The following is a 13,496-nucleotide window of genomic DNA, read 5'->3' as shown; positions in this document are numbered from 1 at the left end:
GTTTGATCCCCAGTCAGGGCACATACAAGAATCATCCAATGAATGCATAAATAAGTGGAACAATGAATTGATAGCTCTCTCGCTCTCTCTCTCCCCCCCCAAATCAATTAAAAAAAATTTAAATTAAATAAAAAAGATGTGGTGTATATATATACAACAGAATACTATTCATCCATGAAAAGATGGAATATTGCCATTTGTGACAACATGGGTGGATCTTGAGAGTATTAAGTGAAATAAATCAGATGAAAAAGGACAAGAACCATATGATATCACTCATATGTGGGATCTAGAACAAAAAGCAAAAAAAGGAGCCCTAGCCAGTTTTGCTCAGTGGATAGAGCGTCGGCCTGTGGACTAAAGGGTCCCAGGTTTGATTCTGGTCAAGGGTATATACCTGGGTTGCAGGCTCGATCCCCAGTAGGGGGCATGTAGGGGGCAGCCAATCAATTATTATCTCATATCATTGATGTTTCTATCTCTCTCTCTCTCCTCCCTTCCTCTCTGAAATCAATAAAAACATGTTTAAAAAAACAACAACAAAAGAATGAACACATAAACAAAAAACAGGCAAACTCATAGATATAGACAACAGAATGGTGATTACCAGAAGGGAAGGGGGGTGAGGGGAGGAGGAAGAAGGTAAAGGAGACTAGGTTTTGGATGATGAGCATACAATAGAGAATAGAGATGTCATATTATAAAGTTGTACACCTAAAATTTATATAATGTTATTAACCAATGTTGACCTCCATCAATTAAAAAACAAACAGACAGACAGACAGACAGAACTGGGTTTATTCTCAGGTCCAGTGATTTTTTTCCAGATTCTATGTTTTAGAAATTTATTTTTTTAATGAATTTTCTTCTGAGGTATTCCATTCACAAAAGATATCTTTTAATTTTAAAATAAATTTTATATAAAAATTGTGAAGATGGTACAGTCCAGTAATTTTAAATCTGTGAACTCTTGAGCAAGTGACTTCACCTATTTGATTTCTGGTTTCCTTATCTGTAAAATGGAAAACATAGTGGGGGCTGGCTTTCATAGGTTTGTGTAAGAATTAGAAATAATATTTATAAAACATGGCACACTTGGTAGGTGTTCAGTAAATTCTAGCTCTTATTATTGCCCTCCAGCTCTGTGCTTGAGCTCTGTGAAAGGCTAGAGCCATCCCTGGACTCACAGCCAGTCATTTACCGCTCTTCCGTCTCTGTTTCATCTGTCCAAGGGACACTTGGGCAGTGGCCACATCTCCAGAGTGACCCAAGTACACTCTGTTCAGGGTCAGAGTCATGCCAGGGTTGGAAAAAGAAAAATCTTATTTTAAGAATTCTTGACTATGTAACCGTTAAATCATAGCCATTCTTTCAGACAATTGACATACTTATTAGGCTGAAAGAATCCAGAATTGCAACCCTTCATAGTGTCTGGCATTCCTGCTCCACAGTCAACTGATTTCAGCCAGAAATGAATAAGATCATATGACTCACTAATAGTGAGAGTGGCCAACTAGCCAATTGGAGAAAATCAGAGACTTTTCAAGAGAGCATTACCAGTGATACTTCGGGCTGTGTTGATAAAACGTGCATGACTAAATCACAATGGATGGTTTTAAACATTTTATTTTTCACTTGACTTTTATAAAATCTTTTTTTTTTAAGAAAAATGCTTAGATTTCACTGCTATGGAAGAAATATTTTTATAGCGAACAACTCAGGCAGGCACCATTACTCTATCCACCCTATATTGAAAATAACACTGACCCAGCTTGTGTGGCTTAGTGGTTGAGCATCAGTCTATGAACCAGGAGGTCACAGTTTGATTCCCGGTCAGGGCACATGCCCGGGTTGCGAGCTTGATCCCAAGTGTGGGACATGCAGGAAGCAACTGATCAATGATTCTCTCTCATCATTGATGTTTCTATCTCTCTCTCCCTCTCCCTTCCTCTATGAAATCAATAAAAATATATTTTTAAAAAAGAAAAGAATAGACAGTGACACTGAATTTTAATCAGAGCCTTTTTTTAAACACCTAGAAGAATATAGTTGGTTTCTCCTTTGTTGCCCATTAATTTTCTGCAATTCAAATTACACTTATTGTTCACAACTGGCAGGGAGATTTTTTTAGAGATTACTTCTTTTTTGTCAGACAAAGAAAGGAACAAAATTTGGTAAAGTTTGAAGCCAAGCTTTGAAACCCTTTTAAGAAAACATCTAATTCAACTATTTTCTGAGGAGACAGTTTCACTGTCCAGAAATACCTTTGAGTTCAAAACTTTTTTAACGTCAATCAATTCCTAGGAAATAATACTGAGTTATGTAAGATGGTTAGAAATATGTACATTACTGTTCCCTTAAGGCCATTTGAATGCTAAAAAGAGAAATTCTTTTAGAAACTCATTTTGTTTTTGCAAGCCTATAATATTTGAAAAATAATTTGAAATATTTTGTGAAACCTCATATCCCAAGAGATTCATCCATCCCTCCCAAACTGTTAGAACATGTGTTTTATTTCCACACCTAAACTTACCCAATTTGGGCCTTCTCCTAGAACTAAAAAAACCCCACAAACCTTTAAAGCAGGAGAGAAAAAAGCTTTCAAACAAACTGTGATGCTTGGATTTGAGTGGTAGTCTGCAGTTTTTGCTTTTGCTCAAAGGACCTCTTTTAAAACCATAATAGCTGTGATATAAGGCGCTCTTCTTAAGTTCCAGGCGCTGTGCAAGCTTTCAGTATTGTGTTAATTAGATTCTTTCAGGGTGCAAAGAACAGAGATATCATTTGGCTCAATTAATTTAGGTTTATTAAAAAGGATATGATATGGGGAAGTAGAAAAGATAGATAAAGAGCGTCAGCCTGCGGACTGAAAGGTCCCAGGTTCGATTCCGGTCAAGGGCATGTACCTTGGTTGCGGGCACATCCCCAGTAGGAGGTGTGCAGGAGGCAGCTGATCAATGTTTCTAACTCTCTATCCCTCTCCCTTCCTCTCTGTAAAAAATCAATAAAATATATTGAAAAAAATAACTAATTCCTTTAAAAAAAGAAAAGAAAAGATAGATAAAGTTGTCATTGGCAGGCACGTGGAACACTAGCTTTTCATTATAGCTGCTCAGCAACAACTGAGTAATAGCTCCAGTCTAGAAGGATAAGCTACCCTTTGGTGACTTCATAGGAGCCCTGGGCTTCTTGCCATGCACATGAGTCAGCTGTCCTGTCTCTGTTTCCCTCTACCTGCTTATTTTTCCAACTCTTGCTACTGACTACTCACTTTCTCTCTGCCTCATAGCTTTGCTTACTCATGGCTTCTGTTTCCTGTCTTCCTTCTCCCTACTTCTGCATTTCCTCAATGCTGACTCTCCCTGGATGTTTCACACTCTAACTCTGTAAGATGGAAGCACGGGCACTCCTCCCTGCCAGGCGTCATCATAGGCCATGAGTCTTCAGGTCATGTCAATCTCTGTTGAGTTAGCAGGGCTACATGGCAAAAATACAAGGCTAACACACCTGTAACACACCTATAAAATAACCTCTCTGGTGCTTTTCAGGAGAGAGCAATACAACTGGCTCAGTGCCTTAAAAGGCCTGCACATACGCTATTATTTAATGTTGAAACTAAATGCACCGGTTTTATATAGAGTAAGTCCTAGCATACTCCTCCTCCTCATCTTAGCTACCTTATATAATAATATCTAAAGTTCGACAAATATCATCTTACATAAGTGTATTGCTCTGGTTTGTCAAATATTATTGTTACTAGAGAATAGTTTGGTACACTAAATAGCTGTACTGAATCGACACTGAATATTGTCAATTAAAAAAACACTAGAATGACAAGGCATAAGGGCATAATCCAGCAGTTTTCAAATTGAGGGTGTAATACGGCAGCGGGGGCACAGGCAGGAAGACCAAGGAAGCAGCAAAACCAGCTGCTCAACCAGTGCATCCAGGAATTTACCTGTTTTCTATTTTTCACAGGCCCAGAAATGTCTGCCTTAAGAAAAGATTCCATAGCTTATCAAAAGGGTTGAACGATATTTGTAGAGCTATATGTTCAATTCTCAGTTCCTCCTCTCTCTTGATATGTCAAAATGCATAATTATTTTTGTTTTGCCTTTCTTTCTTGGTTTTGAAAATGGGGATGGTGGCAGTTCTTTGGTAGGTTTGCTGTGTGGCTCTAATGAAATGGAGCATAGCCCTAGCCGGTTTGGCTAGGTGGATAGAGCGTCGGCCTGCGGACTGAAGGGTCCCAGGTTCGGTTCTGGTCAAGGGCACATGCCCGGGTTGCGGGCTCGGTCCCCAGTGGGGGGTGTGCAGGAGGCAGCCAATCGGTGATTCTCTCTCATCATTGATGTTTCTAACTCTCCCTCTTCCTTCCTCTCTGAAATCAATAAAAATATATTTAAAAAAAAAGAAATGGAGCATATAATGCAATGCACTGGCATCTTGAAACTAGGTAAGTGTTGGTTCCTGTCACATCAAGTACTGAACAGTAAACCTCTACTGGTCTTGATTTCACCTGTCATTGCTGGTTTAGGTAAATATTTTTTAGCATCTTCATAAATAAAGTTCTGGCTAACTTGAGAGTTATATACAGTGTGTGCTATAGAAATATATATATATAATATTATAGATCTGAAGCTATAGTATTGGGACAATTTAGCATTCCAGAACTTTTTCATTGTATACTCAAAGAATTAGGAAGAGCATAAGGAAAAGATTATTGTGGATAATATGTGTAGATTATTCACACATATTATCTAACATGTAACTCAGTTGTATTTTAAGTCATAATTTCTTGAAAAATAGAGTTTTTCAAATATAATGTATTGTCATTTTTATAATTATGGACCCATTCCTGGCTTTATATACTTCTTCTTAACAGCATTTTAAAACATTAAGTTTACCTATGGATAATGTTCCATTTTCCAAATCTTTCCAACAGTGAAATCATCATACAAAACAAAATTGTAGATATCAAGAACATGAATGCAATTATAAATCTATTACCTTACATGTACAAATGTTGGTGATTTTTCTGACCGGACAGTTTACAAGGTAGATAACTGAAGACTCAATATTCAGTGATTTTCCCAATTCGGTAGAATTTTAGGACTGTGCTTGTTCAAGGCACTTATTTATAGTTGAGGGAAATCAAGTGCAGAGAAGGTACATGAAGTCATACCACAGTTACCTCTGGGGCCATGAACAAACATGTATCTGCTGGTTTTCAGCCCTCTGCCTCACATCGAGACCAAAGGCAGAGCCACCTGCAATGATTTGCTGAGTTATCATTTGAGTAAGGAGTTGAACTGACTTCATTAGAAGTATGTAATAATTATCAAAACTAGAAAACTTGGAGAATAACAGCAGAAAAAATAGTAAACATTTAATGATATTTAACAAGGTTAAAAGTACCACATCAAAAAATATGTATTGTATTCATGTATTATTCTACATCAAGTTTAATCTCCAATATTCAAATAGAGAATTCAGTTAGAAAATGTAATAGAGTTGTCTTTAGATGATAATATCGGAAATCCTCAATCGCTCACTTATCTGAGAGAAAGTCTTATGTTTAATGTATTAACTACTAGGAAAGATGTATTTAAATGTCTACAACAAGTTAATATTTATTTTTCTATGAGTAATAATATCTGGGATTTAATATGTTTAAGTAAGCGTCAATATAGAATCTAATTTAAACTAATAGATTATTCTTTGTTATGAAGTGGAATTCAAGTGAATTGATTTGCTATCTTACTTTTATATTGGGCTATCAGCTTCTGTGATGGTTAGTAATAATATATATATAACCCAGGTAAGCATGCAAAACAGATAGGAGATAGGAATACTGAGTATCAATTGCTGCCAACTTAGTCACTCACCATCTCTCTGGGAAAACACCATTTTAGGCTTCTCACACACCTTTTCCCCCTTTTCAATGTTCCTACAAGGCTGTATGGGTTACCTGTTGTTACATAAATAACATATTTCCTTTGGGTAACAAATGCTCCCAAACCAGTGACTTGAAACAACTATAAACATTCATTATCTGACAGTTTCTTTGAGCCCAGGATTTGGGGGTGGCCTGGCAGGTATTACTAAATCAGGCCTCTCATGAAGTTGCAGTCATCTGTAGGCTTTTCTGAAGCTGGAGGATCTGTTTTCAAGGTGGCTTACTCATGTGGTGACAAGTTGGCACTGGCTGTTGGCAAGTGGCCTTAGTTCCTCTCCAAGTGGGACTCATCTGGAGACTACTTGAGTGTTCTTACAACATGGGAGCTGGCTTCTTCCTCTGCAAGCAATATAAGAGACAAGATAGACTTTCTATGGCCTAGTTACAGAGTCACACCCATCACTTCCACAGACTTTATGGACCATATCTTTATTTAATCTACTAGTGGCTCGGTGCACGAAATTCATGCATGGGGGGGAGGGGGTGTTCCTCAGCCCGGCCTGCACCCTCTCCAATCTGGGACCCCTCGAAGGATGTCCTACTGCCGGTTTACAGGGATCGGGCCTAAACTGGCAGTCGGACATCCCTCTCCCAATCCGGGACTGCTGGCTCCTAACGCTCACCTGCCTGCCTGCCTGCTTGATTACCCCTAACCACTTTGCCTGCCAGCCTACTTGCCCCCAACTGCCCCCCGCCGCCAGCCTGCTTGCCCCTAAATGCCCCCCACCAGCCTGATAACCCCCAACTGTTCCCCCTGCTGGCCTGCTTGCCCCCTCTTTCCCTCCCCACTGGCCTGCTCGCCCCCAACTGCCCCCCTGCTGGCCTGCTCACTCCAAACTGCCCCGCCCCCCTGCTGTCCTGATAACCTCCAACTGACCCCCACTGATGGCCTTCTTGCCCCCAACTGGCCCCCCTGCTGGTCTGCTTACCCCCAATGGCCCCGCCCCCCACCAGCCTGATCACCCACAACTGCCCTCCCCTCTTGGCCTCTAACTGCCTCTACCTCGGCCCTGCCACCATGGCTTAGTCCAGAAGAACATCCGGAAGGTCTCCTGGAAGGTCTCCCAGTCTAATTAGAATATTACCCTTTTATTAGTATAGATAGAGGCCTGGTGCACAGGTGGGGGCTGGCTGGTTTGCCCTGAAGGGTGTCCTGGATTAGGGTGGGGGTTCCCTTGGGGAGTGGAGTAGCCTGGGCGAGGGGCCTGTGGTGGTTTGCTGGCCGGCCACGCCCCCATGGTGTAAGGGTCCTCGCTGGGGGTGCCTGGCCGGCCTGGGTGAGAGGCTGAGGGCTGTTTGCAGGCTGGCCAAGCCCCCCAGCGGGGACCCTCACCCCATGATGGTGTGGCCAGCCTGGTTGAGGGGCTGAGGGCTGTTAGCCGGCTGGCCACAGCTTTGGGCAACCCAGGCTCCCAGACTCTCCTTGAGCGGAGGCCACAGCAGCTGGAAGCAGGTATCTGGGATTTATTTATCTTCTATAATTGAAACTTTGTAGCCTTGAGCGGAGCCCACAGCGGCCAGGGCAGGCAGAAAGCTTGGCTTCCTCCATCGCCAGGGGCAACCCAAGCCTCCTGTTCGCTCCAGCTCCGTGGCTGCCGCCATCTTGGTTGGGTTTATTTGCATACTCACTCCTGATTGGCTTGTGGGCGTGGCTTGTTGCTGTAGTGGAGGTTCAGTCAATTTGCATGTTTCTCTTTTATTAGATAAGATGAGGATACTACACAAGGTGTGACTACCAGAGTTAAGATTCACTGGTGGCCAGATACCCAAAGGATAATGTATTAGCTAGGACTCTTTCGGTTGTCAAGTGACAGAAAAACAACCCATTCACTTAGGCAAAGGGGACTATATTGGTTTACATACTAAATTGTCATTAATGGTAGGATGAATCTTTGCTTTAGATATTAATGAAATCAGATGCCCAAACACTCTCAGAGTTCTCTGCCCATGCTATGCATCTGTTCCTCTTTGCATGTCAGTGGTATGCTATCAAACCCAACAATGGAGAGGCATACCCTTTTCAGGTTTGCCTTCTTTAAAGAAGACCTGACTCTTCCCTTAAGTCCAGTTAGGAAAGCTTTGGGGGAAAACTCTCATTTTTTTACCTGCATCATGTCATTGGTTTGGGTTCTACGGTGGCTGTTCCCACCAGAACCACCAGGTTGAAGTGTGAGGCAGACAAATTTCCAGAATGTCCCCAGAAGAAAGGTCAACAAAGCAATAGTGGTCTACTCTGCAAAAATTAAATATCTTAAGATACCTAAAACCAACCACTTTGCCACTTTTAAAAAATAAACGAATCCACCCTGAGTAAGCAACTCTCTCTCCTCACTTGTACCATTTCCTTTTACTCACCTTTATCATTAATACACTTTTTTTTCTATTGTTTCCATCAAGGACAGTATTTGTTAAACAAAAAAGCTTTATAAAATCCTTTTTCAAAGATATATTTTAAAATCTATAGGTTATGCACTATTTTCATTGATTTTAGTGTAATTTGCAAATAGTTCAAGCAAGCAATGCAGGAACTAAATAATGTGAGGTTAATAAAATATTATTTCAATGGTAGCATGGACAGATAGAATATTTGAAATCTGAAATGAGATGAAATTTGATGAAAATGCTAGCACATCAAAATTGGTTCTCTATATATGTAATATTCAGAGTAAGAAGATACTATATTTATGTAAATGTGTATATGCATGTGTATATATAATATATTCAGAATAGAAAAACAAGGAAGAGATATACTAGCTGCTGACAGTACATAATAAATATTAATGGACCAAAAAATCCAAAACTCCTTAAATCTTCCTTCCTTTTTCTACATAGAGAACAAACTTTCAAATTGAAACTGTAATCAATCACTGCTAAAGGGAACCTAAAGCTAAAGATAGATAAGGGAATAACTAGAGAGCATCTAATTGCTTTAATTAATTCAGTATTTCTGAGCTGGCCAGAAACTTACTAAATTACTACAGAACTTGCAAATATGCTTGAGGACTCGATTTCAGTGATCTTTGAGAAATCATGAGGTTCTTCCAGTAGGCTACACTGACTAGCTGTTATTACTGAGTCCAGCCCAGGAGTATTTCCCTTTGTGGATGTGAATAAACCCGAGAGGTACTTTCAAAAAGTAATCTCAAGCCCCGGCCAGTGTGGCTCAGTTGGTTCGAGTCTCATCCCATGCACCAAAAGATCATAGATTCAATTCCAGTAAGGACACGTACCCGGGTTGCGAGTTTGATCCCCACAGTCAGGGTGTGTGCGGGATGCAACCAATCAATGTTTCTCTCACTCTCTCTCTCTTCCCTCCCCTCTCCTTTCCCCCCTCTCTAAAATCAATTTACAAAAAGCATGTCCTGGGGTGAGAATTTAGAAAAATGTAATCTCAATAAACCATTTCATCCTTCTAGTAAGAACAGTCAATGGTCATATGCCTCAGAAGCATGGGCTAGCAACGCTCAGTACAAGCCAAGTGTTGCAGTCAATCCATACTAGTTACCAAGGGGATAGTCAATCATTCACACTTCATAGAAGTTGGGAGAGAGACCCCAGAAAGAACCTGGGGTCATTTATTTGAGCCAAATTTGCTATATTACTCTTGTAAAAATCATTGGAGAAAACTTTCTCAGAGATCCTATGAGCAGTCTGAAAAACTGTAGGACAATCTTTTGTCTTCTAGAAAAATTGATTTCCAATAGAAATAAGCATAATCCACAATGCAAGTCACACATGTAATTTTAAATCTAGTAGCTATGTTTAAGAAGTAAAAACAAATATGTGAAATTAATTTAGTAATATATTTTATGTTATCTCAACATGTCATTAATATAAGTATTATTGAGATATATTTCATTCTTTGTACTAAGTCTTAGAAATTCAGGATGTGTTTTAAACTTATGGTACAGCTTAATTCTAACTAGTCATATTTCAAGGGCTCAGTAGCCACATGTAGCTGGCTAGTGGCTGCTGTATTGGACAGCACTGGTCTGGTCTAGGATTATGGAGAGGTGGTCCTCAAAAGTACTGTCCTTTCTTTTCAGGAGGATCAAATACTTATGAAGATTATTCTTTATCCATGTAAAGGAAGCTTGAAAGCCCACTTTATGATTCTTCAGCTTCTTTTTATCCTGTCACATGCATGTTCCTTTCTTTCCGTTAACTTCGTAATGCAAAAAGTGGGGCCAATTCAACACATTTTCTAGACTTTTCTCCACGAAAAGATCTGGTTTAGGAAGAACACGAGGATAAGACATATCTGAGTTCAAACCCTATCCTTACCCTTATGACTACTGCAGAGACTTCCATTCATCCCCAATGTCTGCCTTCCCCTTCCGTAGAGATAAAAAAACTTAGCTGGGCACAAAGCCATTGAGAAAAAGAACTATTACATTTCCAGTCTATTATGCAGCTAGACATGTCTACTAGTACATGTCTAAGTTCTGACCAAAGGCTGTAAACAGAAGTGTCATAGGGAAGCTTCTGAGAATCTTCCTAAAGAGCAGCATGCGTACCTTCTTTGACCTCTTCTTCCTTCCTCCTATTTAGAGCACATGTGCTTCCATTTGGCCCAGGAGGTCAAGGCCATGCATACCTTGAAGCACTGTAACAGCTCACCCCACAGACTTTTACACAAGAAAGGAATAAACTCTGTACGTGCCACTGCAGTTTTGGATTTTCCATCACTTGCCACGGAAATCCTAAAATATGACCTTGTGTAAAGACTTAACCTCTAAGTTCATAAGAATTAAATGTGAAAGTGGCCGAAACCGGTTTGGCTCAGTGGATAGAGCGTTGGCCTGCGGACTGAAAGGTCCCAGGTTCGATTCCAGTCAAGGGCATGTATCTTGGTTGCGGGCACATCCCCAGTGGGAGATGTGCAGGAGGCAGCTGATCGATGTTTCTAACTCTCTATCTATCTCCCTTCCTCTCTGTAAAAAATCAATAAAATATATTTAAAAAAATGTGAAAGTGTTCTAGTGCTTAGTGCAAAGTAGGCACTTTATATGGCTATATTCTACAGTTATATTTTTAAAAGTATTTTAAAATTAAAAATCCACTAATTGTGTAGGTTTCTCAATAAAATCATTTGTTCCTCTTCCAGCTCAGCTTCCTGACTTCTTTCTGACCTACTTATAGATGATACAAAGATCTTCACTGCATTTGCATTTCTTTCCAGAAAATCACCTGACTGCCAGTATAGTCATGTTCATGAATGCCTGATGGCTCAGGAAAGCCTCTGTAAGAACCTGTGGGATAAATACTCAGAAAGGCATTCTTAGAGCAGTTGGCAATGCTATTGTGGAATTTGTGAAGCAATAAGATAACAAGATCATGAGGCCCTTCCTCTCCTCTCAACCAAGCAGATCTATTTACTGTACTATTATTTTTCATAGGAAAATAAAATCATGAAAGGATTCTTTTAACAGGTTTCTCACTTTAGTAAGAAGCAGAGGGTGAAAAGCATAGGGAACACCCAATGTTCTATCAGTTGTTTTCAAGTTCTTTTTTTGTAGTGGAACAATATGTGAAAATTTTCAAGGAACCCTATGCTTTAACAAAATTTCAAATGATATAAGGAAGCTTTTCTGTAGAATTCCATAAAATTACCTGCCCACACAAATGAAGGTTCTAGAGGATGTCAATGTGTTTAATTTATAGATAACATATTTTTGTATATTTCATCATTTATTATGCTTCCAAAGAATGGTTAAAAATAAAAAATATTCAAAAAGGCATAGGAGTTAACCTAAAAGAACTCCCAAAGACTAAGGCACACAATGACTGAAACAATTTGAGCAACAAAATAAATTATAATAATATTGATTTATAATTCAAAGAATAAAATAACATCCATATTGATATAAATAAATGATTGAATAACTAAATACATTGTGGATGAGGGACAAATCTTTTTTTGCAAGAAATTGCAAATAATATACAGTGGGGCCTTGACTTACGAGTGTCCCGACTAACGAGTTTTTTGAGATACCAGCTGTCTCTCAGCCGATTTTTTGCATTGAGTTGATAGAGTAATTTGAGTTAACGAGCTCCTTAATGAGCTCGGTCTTGGAAGGAATTAAACTCGTAAGTCAAGGCCCCACTGTATTTAGATACTTTTGCCCCAGGAGGTAGGGCATAATTTCCTGTACTTTGGGTGTGGGCTAGACTTAGTAACTTGCTTTCAAAGTATAGAAAAGAAAGAAGGTCTGGAAAGAAAAAGTCATAACTTTACAGTGGAGAAATCTGGAATATATCACCTTAACCAATCAAGGTTAATACCATCAGTGATAAGTCATGTGGGTGTAAGTATGTTATGATATGATACAATGACAATGGCACTTCACCTCTGTGGGATTCTTCCCCAAATCCATAATCATACTCTAATCATGAGAAAATATCAGAAAAACCTAAGTTGAAGGATATTCTATAAAATACCTGACTGGTACTATTAAAAATTAACAAGATCATAAAAACCAAGGAAAAGAGTGAGCATTGTTGCACATAGAAAGAGACTAAGAAGACAGGACAACTTAATGTCATGTGGTTTCCTGGACTGAATTCTGGAACAGAGAAAGATGTTAGTGGGGAGAAAACAAAAGAAAATTGGTGAAATCAAATAAAGTCTATAGTTTAGTTAATAGTTTTGAAAAATGTACCATGATTACTAAGATGTTAACATTAGGAGAATGTTAAAGGAACATTTGTAGGAAGTTGGGTGCTTAAAGAACAAAAATTCTTTCCAGTAAATTTGAAGATCTAATTGGCTTTGTTGGGCGATTTATAAATTGGGTAGCTTCCCAGCTAGCAAGTAGAAAGCTCTGAGAAGCTGTACAATAAGGAAGGCTTTTATAGTCGGAAAGGGGGAGGGGCAAGAAAGTTATTAACAAGGAAAGAAAGGATTGTTTCAGGCAAGGTTACCTTCCCTTAGGGCAGTGGTTCTCAGCCTTCCTAATGCTTTATGGTTGGTGACCCCCAACCATAAAATTATTTTTGTTGCTACTTCATAACTATAATTTTGCTACTGTTATGAATCGTAATGTAAATATCTGATATGCAGGATGTATTTTCATTGTTACAAATTGAACATAATTAAAGCATAGTGATTAATCACAAAAACAATATGTAATTATGTATGTGTTTTCCGATGGTCTTAGGCAACCCCTGTGAAAGGGTCGTTCGACCCCCAAAGGGGTCGAGACCCATAGATTTAGAACCGCTGCCTTAGGGAAAGGTTGAGGTCTTATCAGGCAAATTGATTCAGCTTACTTTGTGTGTTTGTGTGTGGGGGTGTGTACGTGGGGGAGTGGATGGAGAGGGCCATCGCAACAGATTACCTCAGGGGTACCGACCAGAAAATTCCAGACTGACTAAGATTATATTCCTGGAGAAGTTTGAAACTGCAGTGAGATCAAGTATTAAGTCTAGGTTCAGTGTTATGGGCCTTAGCATAAATGACTCTATTTTGGGTCTGTGGTTTTCTCTTTAACAATGCCCAACACTATACTAAATTATAAATGTAAATATAGTACAT

General features: G+C 39.4%; 1 long non-coding RNA gene across 2 annotated transcripts in view; it reads left to right on the top strand.

Moving 5' to 3' along the window:
* Positions 1-11,380, top strand: part of LOC106697525 — a 28,597-nt gene extending 17,217 nt beyond the window's left edge. Inside the window, exons 5-6 of one of the 2 annotated variants that reach the window (XR_001348649.1) lie at positions 4,415-4,456; positions 11,067-11,380. This is a non-coding gene — a long non-coding RNA (uncharacterized LOC106697525). Of the gene's footprint in view, positions 1-4,414; positions 4,538-11,066 lie in introns of both variants that reach the window. The other variant, XR_002829762.1, reaches the window with a different exon arrangement.
* Positions 11,381-13,496: the final 2,116 nt, after the last annotated feature.

This window comes from Myotis lucifugus, unplaced genomic scaffold (genome assembly GCF_000147115.1).
Source record: "Myotis lucifugus unplaced genomic scaffold, Myoluc2.0 scaffold_78, whole genome shotgun sequence".
Lineage (NCBI taxonomy): Eukaryota > Metazoa > Chordata > Mammalia > Chiroptera > Vespertilionidae > Myotis > Myotis lucifugus.
The sequence above is the reverse complement of the archived record's forward strand: the minus strand, read 5'-3'. Positions and strand labels throughout refer to the sequence as shown.